The sequence below is a fragment of the Penaeus chinensis genome, chromosome 9 (assembly GCF_019202785.1).
Source record: "Penaeus chinensis breed Huanghai No. 1 chromosome 9, ASM1920278v2, whole genome shotgun sequence".
NCBI classification, from domain to species: domain Eukaryota; kingdom Metazoa; phylum Arthropoda; class Malacostraca; order Decapoda; family Penaeidae; genus Penaeus; species Penaeus chinensis.
In genome coordinates, this window is record NC_061827.1 from 7,094,450 (window position 1) to 7,112,434 (window position 17,985).

Sequence of the window (17,985 nt, forward strand, 5' to 3'; positions counted from 1 at the left end):
ATGGCGGGAGCTTGTTATGTGATTCTGTGATTATTCGAACTTGAAATGTATATGTTGGTGTGTGTGTTGTAACTCAGTGTTGTATATGTCGGTGTGTGTGTTCATACAAGTTTAATTATAATATGTGTAGGAATGCATAATTAGACATTCAGTTAGTTTGGACGGGACATTTAATTTTCGAAAATGTGCTCACATAAGCCAGTTTAATTTTCATACTTATTCTGAATCTTTTCATAAGCTTTACCTTCCTTAAGAAGCTTAGAGTTCTAAGTCTTTCTCCCCCTAACCTGATTATTCCTTTTAAAATCCAAGCCATTATTTACTCAAAGCTTTCACCACTCGCACAGTAATACAGTAACATTCAGACCCAAGTTTTTCCTTTTCTTTTCGTAAAAAAAATCGTTTTTGGATAAATCAAAAGAATACCCAATACATTCAAATGGTCCACGCTAAGAAAGAAAAAAAACTCAGAAATGAAATTCTTTCCACCCTCCTTTGATATAAAACCAACAAGTTCTTTTCCCGGCAAATCTTTCGGGGAATCCTTTCTTGGTACGCTTACGAAGGAGACCATTGTAGGATTATATAGAATTCGCGATCGAGGATCATCTTGAATTAGCTGTCTATTTCGGCTCGGATTCTATGGCAATTCTATTTCGGAGCTTTGGTTGCGTGTTTAGATATTCCATGTTCATGTTGTATTCTTTTGGACGAACGCGTGCATTTATGTGGGCGGTGTATGTCAGAGGTAGTGGTCAGGCGCAGTGCTTGCACAAGTATTTAAAAGATATCTTATTGTTAGATTAAGATTTTCTCTATCCTTACTAGATCCTTTCCTTTATTTATATCTATTGATTTTTAACACACACTCACACACACGCTAACACACACACACATATACATACTCTTCTTCTCGTTTTTACAATTTCTTTAACGATTTCCTTCACATGCCTACGTTCATTATTTTACTAATTCATTTATCAGCATTACGTCTGTTTTCGCTTTTATACGTTCTTCGTCTCTTCCTATTCTCTTGCACCCCGCCCTATCCCTTCTTTCCCTCATATACTTTTTACGTTATCAAATCCAATTTCCTTTCTTCGTCCCGTTTCTCTTCTAACTCTTGTATTTTTCCTTTCCTTTTCCTCATTCTTTCGCTCTCCCTTCTTTTCTCTTTTCCTTAGTCATTCCCCCAAATTTTCCATCCTCGTGCGGTTTCCCTGCTCTTACCTATTCTCTTCCTCTCGTATCCCTCATTCTCTCGACGTCCTCCCTTCCTTCTGTGTCTTCCTTCACATCAAATTCTCGCTCATTATTCATTCCCTTTATCCTTCCTTGACGTCTCTTCATTTCCCTTTTTTTCCTAATTCTCTCGCTATTCTGACTTCTTTTTTGTTGATTTAGTTTCTCTCGTTATCAATTCTTTTTTCATCCTTCACCTCGTTCTCCTTTTCTTCCTTTCTTTACTTAATTTTCTCAGGTCCCTGCCTTCCCATTTTTCCTTTGTTCTTTATTCGTTTCCATTTTCTTTCCTCATCCCGTTTTCTTTATGTCTCCTACGCCTCTCTCATCGACGGTGAATAGACACACTAGTTTTATGCAACCACACAATCAATCTCGAATATCAAGCCTCGAGACTCATCCATCAGCTGCTTCTCCAGGAAATGAATGGACGTTGGCGATAGGTTCATCGACTCTCTTCTTTAATCTGCTCGCTGTGTGTTAATAATTAGCGAAAGGATACAAGCATACATGTTATAGGAGCAAACATATATATACATACATACATACATACTTACATACACATACACCAACAGATTTATATACATATATACCTTCGCACACACAGACTTACATCTCCAAACACACACTCACATCCACCCCCTACACACACACACACATCCACCCCCAACACACACACACACACACACACGAGGGAATGATCCGTTATTGATGGTAACATTAAAACTAATAACACATCTCTAGCAGGATCTGTCACTCACTATTAGAATCAATACGATTCATCAGCACGGCAGCCAATCATAAAATTACAAACCAGAGTTATGTTCTACATGAGGATTTGAAAGCCATACATACGCATGTACATGTGTATAAAATGAATTCATATAGAATCAGAGAGGGATACAGAAGCATAAAAAACATAAGTAGGGAAAGAAGTGAGATATAAAGAGTTAGGTAACAAATGTGTGTATATATATATATATATATATATATATATATATATGTGTGTGTGTGTGTGTGTGTGTGTGGGTGTTTATGTATATATATTCTTATATATGTGTGTGTAAGCATAAATATGTAGAGTAACGTATGTGTGTATAATAAACTTTACGAATTTGTAAATATATAAAATGATGTATCGTCACAAAACACACACACATAAACATTTGTGTGTATTCATATATGATGCATATATATATATATATATATATATATATATATATACATGATATATATATATATATATATATATATATATATGCATATATATGAATACTTATATATAATATATACATATTATATAATATATATGAATACTTATATATAATATATACATATTATATAATATATATTTATACTTATATGAACACACAAACACATTTATATAGTTTAGTAAAAGACCGGAAATAACCAGTAAAAGTGCAGTAAAAAAAAAAAAAAAAACTGCAGTAAAATAAAAAAAAAAGGAAAAAAAAGTGAAAGACCAATAAAACAGTAAAATCAGTGAAAAAAACATTCAAACTAGTAGAAGCAGTAAAAGTCACGATTAAGTGGCGGTACTTTCATACTAGTATCAACATGCACTAAAAGAAAAAGAAAAAAAACAAAAAAAAAATATATATATATATTATTTCTACGTTACGTATTCTTATTATAATTCTTCTATGCTTATCTAACACGTCCAACATTTATTCACCTTCGACATGTAATCGAAAGAGCCAGTACCTTTGGTAAGAGGGTGTTAAGACTATTATTATTAGTTTTTTTTTCCAAAAGAACTAGATGAGAAATGTCATGTGGTGTCTCTGAGCCATCTTATCTTATCTCTACGCCACTCTCAAAACAAAACACCCACATGGATCTGTAAAATATTAGAGCATCATGATCGAAATGAGTATATAAACATCAACACCTTGCATATTCCTTAAACAAGATCTGACTCAAAGTTTCTCTTCCTTTCCTGGAAGTCACAAGAGAATGAACATTTTTTTCCCGTGAAGAACAAAATAAATTCAAATAAAATACATTTTGTTCTCGAAATAATTCATTGCATATAAAGTATCAAAATTATTAGTAAAAGGCTACGAAAACTCGAACTAAAAACGTTTATGAATGTATTATAAACCGACTAATATCATTAAAAAGTAAAATTTGTTTGATAAAATGTTTTTGGTACAAGGTAAACATTAAAGATTAAAGAATCAATTTATAGAATTGATTCTTCAGAAGTGTAGCGTCACGTCACAAAATTGAGAAATCGTTTTGGAAGATATGTAGGAATAAAATCTGAACCTTTAGTAATACAATTAGAATGAAAATAAAACCAAAATACATTCAATAAAAATAGGAAAACCAACAAATGCAGCAACTGATAGAATATAAAACAAACGGAAAAGAAAACACAAATCGCCGCATGCGAGTGTGTATGTACATACGTGCACACGCGCATCGTCCACGTGGGTACGTGAACAGCGCGCGGAGTTATGATGGTGAGTTGAGAACCACCAACAAAGAATACCTAAACAACTACTCCCCTGGGGAGGGATCATTGGTCAGCCACCCCAGTATAAAGACCCAGTCAGCATGGCACCAAGTAGTTCGTCATGGCACGAATAAAAATATAAAAAAATAATAAATAAATCATAATAATAATAAATAAAAAATACTCACACATACTTATATATGTAGGGTAGGTGTATGAATATATGTAGCTATATCAATATATGTGTGCCCGTGTGTATATCACATATAGAAATACATAGATAAATAGACTGAGTTTATATATAAGTTCATATGCAATGTTACTTGTATTATTCAACAAACGGAAAAAACACCCCATATCAACATAATTTAATAACCGTGGAAGCGATGGGTATGATAAAAAGAGTAATTGATTTAATCATTCTGAATAAAGTTATTTTTTGTGTTTCTGTTTTTTCTCTTCATACGTTACTTGTGGCATTACTCAATACATTTAGTAACTTTAAATTGGAAAGATTAATGAAGCTTATACGACACAAAATATGTAAACATGGAGAATAATATGGAATAATAATGATAAACGAAATTCAACATTTGTGATGGAGAAATGCGTGACAGTTTTCTGAATAGTCTTGCTTGTTGAAATATGCATAAAGACATACCCGGGAGTCTTCAATCTTGACAAGCAGCGTGAGTCAGTTAGTATGGAAATCAGGCAATGTGAGTTTTGTGTAATAAATTGAGTGGATTTTGAATAACTTTGCAATGAGAGGGAGACCGAAAGAGCATGAGTGAGACAAAGGGAGAAAGAGAAACTGATGGACAGATGAGAGAAAGAAGCAGAAAGATCAACGGACAGAAAGAAACACTGAAACAGAAAGCGGGGCGGGGGGGGGGGGGGGGATATAGACAGACAAAAGGAGGGAGAGGGAGAAAAGAAAGTTATTATAAAAAAAAAAAGCAATACAAATTCACTGGTTAAGTAGATAATAAAACGTTTCACATTCCTCTAGGTAAAGTCTATTATGGCATCGTAAACCAATAACGAGCGTTATTAAGGCGCATTCGTTTAAATCTGCCAGAGGGAAGGAAGACGCGTTCTTCCGTTTATTACACTAACATTCTTTTATATGTGTATGTGTATAAATATATACATATAGATATATATGTATATATAAATATATGTATATATAAATATATATGTATATATAAATATATATGTTTATATACACATATATGTATATAAATATATATGTAAATATATAAGTATATATATATATATAAATATATATGTATATATAAATATATATGTATATATCATTATATATATTTAAATATTTATATATATACATATATATACATATGTGTGAATGTGTATACATATATATTTTTATAGGTGTGTGTGTGGTGCCAAATCAATATTCATATTTTCTTTCAGACAGTTTATTCTAGATTAAAGCTGCATGGATCCATTCCCTTCTTGTAAGTGCAAAGGATCATAGCAGGAAGAGGAAGATAGAAAAGGGAATATATAACACTGGGAATGAATTTGTGCCATAGACACTGAATTTAAGGCTAGTCGAAAAACATTTTTGTTTTAATGTCACATATTCTTTTTGGCTAAGGAAAAGTCGTTGATAACTGAGTCGCAAACAGCTTTTATTTGTTTGTTTGCGTCTCGCTTTTCATCATTTCCCTTATATCGATGCTACATTTGAATCCAAATACAGAAATGGTTTCCGTATTGTTTTCCGAGTTTGCTTGTAAGCTGTTAGTCTTAGTATGGATACATCGAAAATAAGATCAGAATATTATTAAACAAATCAATGATATGAAAATTAGCTTGTGAAAATAAGTATATTGTTCATTTCATGTCGAATTTTAATAATGCAGATGCTGTTAGCATTCGAACTCATTAATCTTCAACATTTGAGCAACCTAGGTCGGTAATAGAGGAGAATGGTCAAAGTGGCAGATGAACCATATTTTTACGCATGTAATTTCCCGGTATTCTGCCTTTGTAAACAAACAAACAAAAAACATTTATGCTTTGTTGTCGGTTTAAAATTGCTAATGTGTTTTATGTGCTGAAATGTTAGTGAATACTAGATAAGGCGGTGTTGGTTCATTTGGTTTTCTTGTATATTGTTAAATCAATCTTAAGCCACTTATTGTAAATAAGAATCGTTGTTATATATCACTCCTTCGGCATATCACATTGCCGCCTTTCCTCTTCGAATTAATGCCTCGATAAGGGAAACACTGATACATCCCATCCCACACCCTATACCACAAAAGCCTAGAAACATTGTCAACAGAGCTGTCCTCTGATTCCAACAACTCTTGGCACTCTCGCCCATCTCTTTTATGAGTGAGTGTACCTTGTCGGAATGAACAGAAGGCCATACCCTAATGAGGGAAAGACGAGATAGATCTGGCAATATTGTGCGACCCCTCACAACAGCCACCATGCTAAAAGGTGAGAGGTCACACCGGAGATAATAGCTTTTCTCACGCTGAGAAAACTGTTGTACCAATTCTATGCCGACTTCGGTTTATTAATTGATTGAATATTTGCTTACAACAGCCAGATGGGGAGAGATATTGCAGAGAATGTAAAAAAAAAAAAAATATGTGGACGCAGCAGGATGATTTGAAGTTTCATGTATGTGTATGTTTAAGAGAAACGTGTATGTGGATACGCCGTGTGTCTACGTATTTCGTATAACGACACATAGTGCATTATATTTATCAAGACCGTCGAAATGACGAAACTGTCGTGTCGACAATGTTAATAGAATAGAAACAATAGCAGCGGCGATGTGGCTGACTGGGCTGGAAACGATGTCTACGTAAAGGCAATGTGACAAGACAACAGGCGAATGACCTGTGAGGAAGTCATGAGCTTTGTGAAGAGAATTTAGCGCTCTGGTTTAAGTTACTTTTTCTTTTTTATCGTTTTGAGTGTATACCATGGTTTGGTTATGTGAGATTAGTATTAAATGGCATATTACGTATTATAACGATTGTAGCACACAAACACCACCGTTTTAACAATTTAGATAATTGTGATGATATTGTTCATGTATGTATATATGAATATATTTGTGTATATGTACATACATGTGTATGTATATGTTAATATGTGCTGAATATATACATATGCAAATTACAGATATACAATATTTGTGAGATGAGGAAAGGAGAGTAAGAAATTCCAAGCAGCCGCATAGACTGCATGTCCTCTTCCTTTGTTCAATCCATAGACAGAACGAGTGAATATAAAGGAAAACTAAATGTTGTTTAATTAGATGTCCGGCAAGTTCTATTTCCATCACCAAAAAAATGCAAACACCCTTGGCTACGGACCATCCGACTTTAGTCATCCATGCACTCATAAATTGTACATGCCGATACTCACTCTACATGGTACTTATTATACATAGCCAGCGATCACTTACCTTACCGACAGCTCGCTCTACATACCTGATATTTACAAACTTTACTTGCAATCACTCGCATACTTTACTCACTTCAATTGTCAGCTGCTCACTCTACATAGACGACGTTTAAATAATTTACTTGTATACATTTAGTTACTTTATATACTCACCGCTGATTTAACTTGCTTGTCTGACAATTATTTATCTGGTGTACCTTTCTCTCACTTTTAAAAATGCCCTAATCACTGTTAATTTCACTTACATGGCGTTCATATACTTCACATGCCTTACAACCGCTAGCTTAACTTAACCCAAACACCACGGATTTAAGCTCTTTCCCCTGTAGTTGTTTTGTGAATTTTGTTACACATGTTCTCAGACGGCAAAGATTCTATTAGTAGGCCCAAGTGACCGATTCTGATTTCCCCATTCCTTGAATTGGCGGGGTAAATGTTTTTGCTTTTTAATACAACTGATATCGATACTTTCATTATTGTTATTGATGTTGTGATTATTAAATTGTTATTTAAATCTTAGTAACATTTAAGGTAATGAAATAATACGAAAGGAACTTACTAAAAATCAAGAAGGATAAACAGGTGAGATAGGTACACTAATAACTGACTCCTTGGTGACTAAGTACCAGTAGAGCCATCTATGTGTAATTACAATACATAAGCTTATATTACAGTAATCATAGCATGTATTCTTGCCATCCGTGCCGATTGGGTTAATTACCAAGCACACATACATTACTTAGCTTATCTAATAATCTCTCAGGCACATACTTTATTTCCTACTCACTTGACTTACTTAAATGGCGCTCATTAATCTTACCTGGCACTCACGTACCTTACTTACCTAATGCTCTTTTAATTAATTCATGTGGCATCCCTTATCTTAACTGGTGTTTACTTGCCTTCCCTGTCGCACATTTACCTTCCCTGGCAATCCCTTACTCCATGACACTTTTCCATCCTTACTTCCCTAGGGCTAGACATTTAACACAACACTCAGTTAACCCTATTCTACTAGTGTTCACATCTTTTAGGTTAGCTATTCTATCATATATGGCGTCCACCTAATAACTTAATTTGCTTATCTGACATTTACTTCGCATTCATTCTAAAAACTGCCTTACCTCTGTTCACTTCCCTTACCTGGCGCTCTTGTACTTTATATATTTGACTTTCCTTAAGTTCCACACACATACAACCGCAAACTTACCGTAATTAGCAAGAGCTTACATAATCGCTTTACTTACTTTTTCTAAAGTTCTAACCTATCAGTGATGTGATTTGCTTCCCAGTGCCTTCTTCCCGTATTCGACTTCACTGGTGCTAATTATCTGATTTAGCTGGCACTCATTCACTCACCTGGCACTCTCTTGTGTTACTTACCTGGCACTCACTTGCTTTATTTACCTGGCACTCTCTTGCGTTACTTGCCTGGCACTCACTTGCTTTACTTACCTGGTACTCATTTAGTTTACTTACCTGACACTCATTTAATTTACTTACCTGGCACTCATTTAGATTACTTACCTGGCACTTTCCTTACTTACATGTTAATTTAAATTACTTAACTGGTTTTCTCTTGCCTTACTTACCTGGTGCTCATTTGCCTTGCCTGCGAGGCAATCACCTTACTTACCTGGCATTCACTTTTCCTACCCTAATTTGCCTTACATGATATTTAGTTGAGGCGCCTGGCACTCACCCTTACTTAACTAGCGCTCGCATATTTATAACAGTTATCTTCTCATACATGACAATCATATTAGCTTGACACTCGCATTAGATTTCTCTTGTTTGCTTTACCTATTAGCCTAATACTCGCCTTGGTCTCCTCTTATGTACCATACTGCATGCGACACAACACTCGGTTGCCGATGCAATGTGAGCGGCCATATTGGCTGAGAAGCGAGGCATGCCGCAATGTGATACATGTTCAAAAAGCCGCATTCCTGCACGGTGATATCCTTGTGCGAAGGCCTATTTTTATAGCTGTATATGTATTGAGCATGAATATATTCATATATATATACACATTTACATATTAATGCATAAGTATCCACATTTACATATTTATACAGAAGTATACACTTATAAAAATATATACATTATTTAAATATGTATGTTTACATATATGTATATATATTATATAATACATACGCATGTTTATTATTTTTTTGCTTTTTCTTATACATCAACTTCTAGGGAAATTTACACCCCAACTTTTGTTCTCAGTGACACCTATATCGCGCATTACACTAGCGCCTCCATTTCGGCCGGCCGTGGCGTTGCTTGACACTACCCCGTGCGTCGTGCCCAAGGTATACGCGGCCTGACACATATGTTACATCTACAGTGATTACTTTTCTTACCTGGCGTTCACTTGCCTTACCTGACTGGTACCCCCGTTAGCTGCTTTAGTTTCCTTGCTACTTAATTATTTTATTTACTTAAAGTATTTTACCTGGCGATCATTTACCTTGACTGACACACATTATATACCTCCTCTCGCACTCTCCCCGCAATTTTCAACCTTTGTGTTTTTTATCTAACTTGCTTTGAGCTCTGTTGCTTTACTTGGCGCTCGCTCACTTTACCTTTTTTTGGTGCTCACATTCAATATTTGCCTAATGCTCACTTGCCTTGCTAACCTGATTATTTACGTAGTACTCACTTCATATCGTTTAGTGTTTATTTGTTTAATTGTTTTTGTTTTTGTTTTTTGTATTTCCAAAACCCGTAACACGCTGACATATGTTTATCCTTTACATGCACATTATTGGAACCTGTACAAACATCTTTTCGGATTATATCAAATTGTATGCTTCTACCTTGATACAATTTGATACATTCAGGCCAGCCAATCAGAGCGCGATATTTTTAAGATAATTTATGTGGTGTCAGATAAGGATTTATATTTTCATTAATTACAAATTGCGTCGTCAGTTTCAAGATACAGACTTCTATTAGAAAGTTGCCTAAAATGACTGTCCCATTTTAGTAGGACAAATACATGTTGACTCGATTTGGGCAAAATTTAAAGTCAGTCATGACGGTTGTTGGAACATGATAAGAATTTCCCATATATTCGAGTCATATGACTATACCTTCATTTATTTCTATGCTATAACCTTAGAGGCTCAAAATTATCAATGAATAGGCTGTTTATCTTGATTTGTTGATATGATTCAAACAATAAGGCAAGTCAATGCCCGTGATCATTGGAATTATCCACGTAGCTCACTCCCTGTGGACGCGATATCAACTTTCACTTTTCATGTGAAGAACAATGTATGTAAACAAATATTCTGTTGTGACTGAATTTGGGAAATACATTTAAAAGTTTCCACAGCCTTGCATAGTGTGTATAAACAAAATTTGAAGAGCAGTCAAAAACTTTTTTCCATTTAATTTGAAGCTCGCTGCACATTAGTACTTTAATGGTTTTCTATTGATTTTTTTTTTATGTGAAATTTGTTCGTCTTCTACGTTTGCTTGGTGTTTCTCCATGATGCTTGAGGGTGAAGAAAACACCGATGAAATCTAAAGGAGGTTCAATTGCGATCAGTTCTGACAAAATAAATACGGAACTCTTCCTGTTCCTCTGCCCCACACGCCAGGCTCCGTCTGCGACTGTTTTCTGCCAGACGTGTGACTACAGAGACAAACTAAAATGTTGTACTCATTAAATCATACTCTTTCATATAGGTGATATGCTACACATCAATATAAACTAAACATGATCTTCTATTTTTTAACATGGTATAACATATCACACAAAAGAAAGTGTATAATATATAATCACATAATTATCACTAACTACGTACGATAATAATGGCATCACAATCCGTATGCACTGGCATCACAACGTGGCACTCACAACTCACATCATTGACTTAACACACTTCATTACGCAACCCACAAAATTAAGAAAAATATCTTTTTTCTTTTTCTACAAATCTTTTTATGTCAGTATAACTTTGCTGATATCATATTTTATAATAACCATGATACAACATGAAACAATGTATCAAATTGTTATGATTTCAGGGTGCTACAATAAGACTAACATTCTCATATAATTGTGTCTGATTTTTTTTTTTTTTTTTTTCCCCAAGGCTTCGTGACTTCTATGCTAACCCTTCATGATTCCCTTGGGGTCTCGACTGCTGCCATAGACGAATAACCCCTACTTATCTTGCCTTATCTTTTCCACTTCCTAGACCTCAGATATGTTGTTAAACACAAACTGTCATGCCTGAAACATTTTTTACACAGCTATGTCTGTCAAGTCACATTTGGAACCACGCCCACTGTCCTGCCATATCTAAACGTAATGTCTCTCGCATGTCAACCAGCAAAGCGTTTAGTGCTTGCTAGGCCTTAGTGACTATTCAATTATGGTGAACATAATTTTATATCTACGATGAACACAATGGCGAAAGAACCAAGCTGAAGTAGTTGTAGTAACGATAATGATAATAATGCAATAGTAGTAGCAATGCAACAACAATGATGGTAGTGATGATAATAATAACACTAAAAATTGTAAACTCGCAAGTAAAAGGTAAAGGCAGCAGTTCATGCTAACAGATACAAAAAAAACAAAAACAAAAAACACTCAATCGTATGCAATAGCTGCAAAGAATACTAAATATCCAATTTCAGTTTCATTCTAATGAAATAGGGGAATAACATTTCTTTCCGTTGGTACATAGATAAATGTATTGTAAATCCCTTTGTGTCATTCCCTGCTTTCTTCGTAAATGTACTTGTGAGTAGGATATTAACTATTTGTTGCAGAAAGTGGTATTAACAGCTATAAGAAAATAAGTTCAACCATAAAATAAAAGCTTGTGAACTTGCCCATCAATTAATCCTGTTTCTTAAACAGTTATCCTTGGTCAAGACAAATAAATAATAAAAAAAATAATTAAATATCTCATGAGAGAAAAAGAAGTAACTTCCAAGGTATTATTTTCAAAGGGCATGGTACCAGTATGCAAAGGACAATATAGCCTTTTAATTAAATCTCTCGGAAGTAATAAAAATATGAAAAAAACTATTTTTATCGTCACTATTATACGATCATGTGTTTATCTCAGACAAAATTATATTATAGCACATAGTCCATAGTTATAATTCTTGATTAATATTTCAAAAGAAAACGGTGTGCTACAAGGGAAGGTTCTTTAGCTCAACCAAAGATAGTAGTGGTGAAGGTAATGATGATGATAATATAGATTATTATCATTATTATTTTTATTATTATTATTATTGATGCTGTGGTGAGGATAATAATAAAAAAAAAAAAAACAGTCCACATGGAAATGTTACAGAAAACTTTCACTTACGGATCTTGTGTTTTGTCACTAGCAATCGTGCAAGTTTTTGACACTCCGGCGAGTTCTCACAAGCACATGGGACTCTTGCCCTAATCGTTTGGATTATGGACATTTTCCGTTTTTGATTTCTATCCTCGTCGTGTCTTGTCTGCTGTGTAAGTCGCCTTAGCTATGACTTAGTGGTGGGTAAGGTGTTTAGCGACTGATGATTCTATATACTCAGTAGTTTCTTGCGTTGTTGTAGCTGGGTCGACCGGCAGTTTGGGGATTGCAGTACTTGTCACCGTCCGAACTGCGTGGTTTCGTAAGCCATGGGAAAAACGTCCAAAGCTGAAAAGGGAGCGAATCTGAGCGGCAGGCGGACGTGAGCGGTCGCAGGCGGCAACCCAAGGGCGCGTTCACTACATCCTTCCGTTACCTCTTACTATCTCTTTTTTCTCTTTAAGCCCTCCCCCACTCCCTTCTTCTTTACCTTCCTTCCCTTCTCCCACCCTAGCTTTTATAATCTCGGTTAGTTAATAGTTAAAATAGTTTTTTTTTATAGATTCGCAGTACGATCGGGTGCGTGTGTCATTCTCTGATACATTTGTTCTCAATTATCACCTGAAGGCCACAGCCACATGGAATATGATTCCAGGCATAAAATGCCCAATTTATATTAATGCGAAGAATCATCAAGTTTGCCGTAAAAACAAATATCATATTGCTTTTATTGAAAAAAAAAAAAAAAAAAAAAACAGGCGTAAAATATAAGTACAGCATACGGTCAGATGGGCGATCCACAATTATGAAAAATAAGATAATCAAAGTAATAACATTAAAAGAAGAAAAAACATAATTTGATGAAAAGGGTAATGATAGCATCAACAACATTAACATTATTACAAGAATCCAAAGTTTCCCAACAAGAGTCATTACTTAGTCTGGGTAGATAAATCAAACTTTGGAGAAAACTGCTTCACTGAAGAGATTGATTAATATGGCGCCCATTCAAAAGTTTTGAATAAAACTAGTAACAGCAAGTCAACACATATCTGTCAGGAGCTGTATCTAATGACTCGAGTTTATATTTGCCAATGAAGCATAGCTAAACAAATTGAGTTCATCTGAGATTTTTATTTTTTTATACTTATCTAGAAAAAGAGGGAGAGAAAGAAATTTGACATCTGGGGCAAGTAAATTTGCCAAACCACATCTGCATACTCCATATCCCAATATATTCTTGGATACTGTAATCAGCTGATTCATTGATCTGTTATTCTGAGGCTGAAGCATTACGTTAGCCTCTATTATTTGGGAGAATACCATTGCTTCGTTGCTCGGAAATGGTGCATGCGAAAAGTAAAGGTATTCGATAGCAGTCGATATCGACATGTCCTCTCAAGAAGCCTATAGGAATTATTCTCCCAGCAATCTATATCCTTGTACTTGCTATTGTCCTGCTATAAGTGTTCATCCACCTAGATCTGGTTACTACAGGGTTAGTAGGCAGTAGACTTGCAACAAGTTCCCCAACTTCTGCTAAAGGAAACTAACTTTAAGTCAGCCTTTGACTGAATACTAGCCTGAATCGATGGCAAATATTATTCATCATCGCGACAAACAATTCAATAGGCTCAATTTTTTATTAAACTTTGTCCACCAAAGTCACAATTTTAAATTCATTAAGAGTTTGGTTACTTGATTCTATATTGACGTGGCCCATTATTATCAAATGCGCCTTCATCGATTATTCAATTCGAATCTTTTGTTATAGTAACATCTGTGATAATTTTAGCAGAACTCCACAGTTGAAATATCACTCATTTTCATTTGTTTGGCTTTCTTTCTTAAGTTATATCTGAATGTCATTATACACAATTTGAATTGATTTTAAATGGTGGTCATTCAGAATTTGCAGACACGTTACTTTAAATATTAAAGTATATTTCACCATACTTTTACGATTAACCTTAATGTAGAACAATTTAAACGAAATTTGAAAATACAACAATTATATTATCTATTCTATTTTTATACACAGTTTGAGAGTTAATAACTGTGAATATTTAAGAAATATCAACAATAATATATATACATGTGAAAAATACATTGAATAACATAATATGAGGGCGGGTCTAGAGTGTATTAACTTACTCATAACCATAATGATACTTTGAAGCATGGCTAGACTATGACTTTAAATTTGTGAATATAAACACAACTTCCAAACCTTGTAAGCTGGGCCAATAATCGGGTAAATATCCAGAGCTTCAAAAAAAAAAAAAAAAAAAAAAAAAAAAAACACACACCCGATCCTAGCGTCCCTACTAGTCTGAGCGACTTATAACTTATGAGAAACGGATTTGTACTTTACTTATATTTTGGCAGATATTCAGATTTTCATAATTACCACAATTACCCCCAGTGAACCAATACTTTATCGTAGGGCAGTGCGGTGTACACAGAAGGGTAAGGGGAAATCTCATTCATAGAAGAGAAAAAAAATTCATCCTTGTACATTCTATTATATCTCTCAGTACAGTTACATGGCAATAAAACAAATAATATAGCGCCTGTTTATTCCCCCCACGGTCCCATACACATGCCTTTCGTCTCCCCCCTTATGGGATGAAGGACGGCATCCACCCTCGCTCCACGGAGGAAGCTACATCCACGAACCCCTCCGAGGTCGCCCAAAACCCCTGCTTTTATCCCCCGGGGGTGAAAAAGCTGCAACAAATAGAAAACGGGGAGCCACCTGGAGCGCCTCACCTACACGGCTTCGTTACCTATTTTGTTTTATTTGTTTTACCTTGTTTTAATAAACATTATGATATTGTAACATCGTGCTTTAGACGAACCTTTGTCGGATTAAAATTAGACCACTAAAAGGAAAATGAATTTGAAAAGAAACTTATAATCTGTATTAGTCTTTTTATTTATCCTTTTATCTTAACTTTATTATGAATATTTTACATTTTTCATATTTACACAACATTTTTATGAATTTTGTTTTAAGATATTATATGCAATTGTGCACGATGATTCTTTTGTTTTTACTTTTTACTATTTTATTTCTTAGAACTTTTAAAATATTTTAATTATTATAACAAGCTCTGATAATGATTATATTCAGTTTTTTTTAAATGAGAACCAAAACTGAGAACGAAAAGTCCCCAGACCTTCAAGAAGATTCCAATTCGATTTACAGTCCAGTTCCAGTGCTGGACTTGTTGGTCGTGGTACATAAGGCAGTCACGACAATATAGGTAAGTGATTAAGTCACAGTATACATGAGAGAAGGTGGTTCTCATTTTATTGTGCTTCATGTCTTACTGTGTTTCATGTCTGATTTGTCTTTTTCTTGTGTTTTAGTGTTTGTGTTTTACTGTGCTTGTGTTTCGTTTTATGTTCTGAGTTATCTTTGCTTTTACAAAATAATTTCAATTTTACAATAGTCCCTGACTGTCTGCGAAAGGGAAGGCTGAAAAGACCTAACCATATTTTAGCTTTTAAAAGAGCAACCAATCAAAAACCCTAAAGTATAGATGAAGTTCTGTACACGCCTCTCCTCGGGATTCTAACCACGCCTACCTCACTTCGGCTCATTTGCACTACTACACTTCACACACACACACACACACACACACACACACTACTATTGCTCTTTTCCACAATTCTTCGGACCTTGTATCCCCTCTTACACCATAACTCGTCCCCAATCGGATGGTGGCAGTGACCTCTTTACACCCTTTTAATGACCCCGGGGACGTTGCATATAATAAACACATTATGTCTCCCACTTTTATAAAGCTTTCACACAGCTTTGGCCTCACCTTAATGTGAATCGGAAGGGGAGGATGAGAGCAGCAACAAGTCTATTCATAACAAACACCCCTAAGGGACTCTCAATTTCTTGAGAAGCTTTCAGCAGTGCTTCCATAAATTTTCTCGATCTCCACCACTTCAAAGACAGGATTGGCGTGCCCATCAGGTCTCTGGAACCAGAACGCATTTTAGTGTAAGGTAATATACTCAAAGAATTGTTCAAATTGTGAGACAAACATGCTACTTGGCACATATTTGCTTCAGAGCATTTTTTTTTTATTTTTTTTTTTTTTTTTTAAGAGAAGCCAAGGGAACCGTCAACAAATTTCAATATGGTGGCCAAAATACACACACACACGCACGCACGCGCACGCGCGCACACACACACACATGCACACATACACATACACATACACATGCACACGCACACGCACACGCACACGTACACGCACACATACACGCACACATACACTTACATATATATATACATATGTGTGTGTGTTAGAAAGGTCACTCTAAAGGTATACGTGTGTAATGCAGGTGCAGAATCAGAAATTGTTTCGAAAGTTAATAACAGGTTGTTATCAGGTTTCCTTATCATAGGAGAGAAACAAAAAGAAATGAATGCACAGGGATTCTACATTGTATCATTTTATAATTACAGAACTTACATAATTAAGTTGAGTTGCATATGAGGCTGTCAGAAATAATAATTTATGCTGCTTCTTTATTCCACCTGAATTCTTACTCTTTGATCGCGAAAATATATTCAACTGGGAAACATGATGACCAAGATACTCAAAATATTGAAAAAATATGACTGGCACCATGTTCATATTAATAGGCTATGCATCGTACGTAGGGGAAACATATAAACCCAACTCTCTGAAAAAAAAGGGGGGGGGGGGTGGAGGAAAGGGTTGGACTTATGATATATATCTGTGATGGGGATTTCAATCTGCTTTGATTGGTGGTAATAGCATATGGAATCAAAGTAGCATTTACTATGGAATGTGTCACTTTTATGCAATATCAATGGAAGTTCTTCAGAAAGGCGTACTTAAATATAGAACTAGATGCAAGTACTTCAATACATAACTAGATTGCAAGATTGATATGCCTGGTATTGGAATAATTTTTGCATAAGTCAGTTAAAATAGGATATGTAATTCCTAGCATGATCTGTTATCTTTTTTTTTTTTTTTTTTATTTATCTAAATTTGAAACTATAAGAGCTTTATGTTTTAAGTGGAAGCTACATTTGATTAAAGACTTTACAGAGAGGGGAAAGACAGAAGGGAGAGATTATGTGCATGTAAGTGTGGTGTGTAGGTGGATGGGTGTTTTCCTGAAAATCTGATACGAAAAGAAGTCTCAATATGTGATTATTTCCCCTCTGCTTGACCACTTTTTTATTCCTGCGTCTGAATATACGTGTATGAATGCATTTAAGAGAACACGATAATCTCTCTAGGGACTTTAAGCCTTTACTCCGACTTGCTATCCATTCCGATATGCAACTCTGCAACATTGTCAGCTCCCCTGGTGTGCGTCTCTCTCTCTGAAACCTACAACGGGCTCAGAGAGTGTGTGCATTGCAGTTGCAGATTGATTTACGTCTGTGGAACTTGCGAGGTGGTGGCTCTGCTC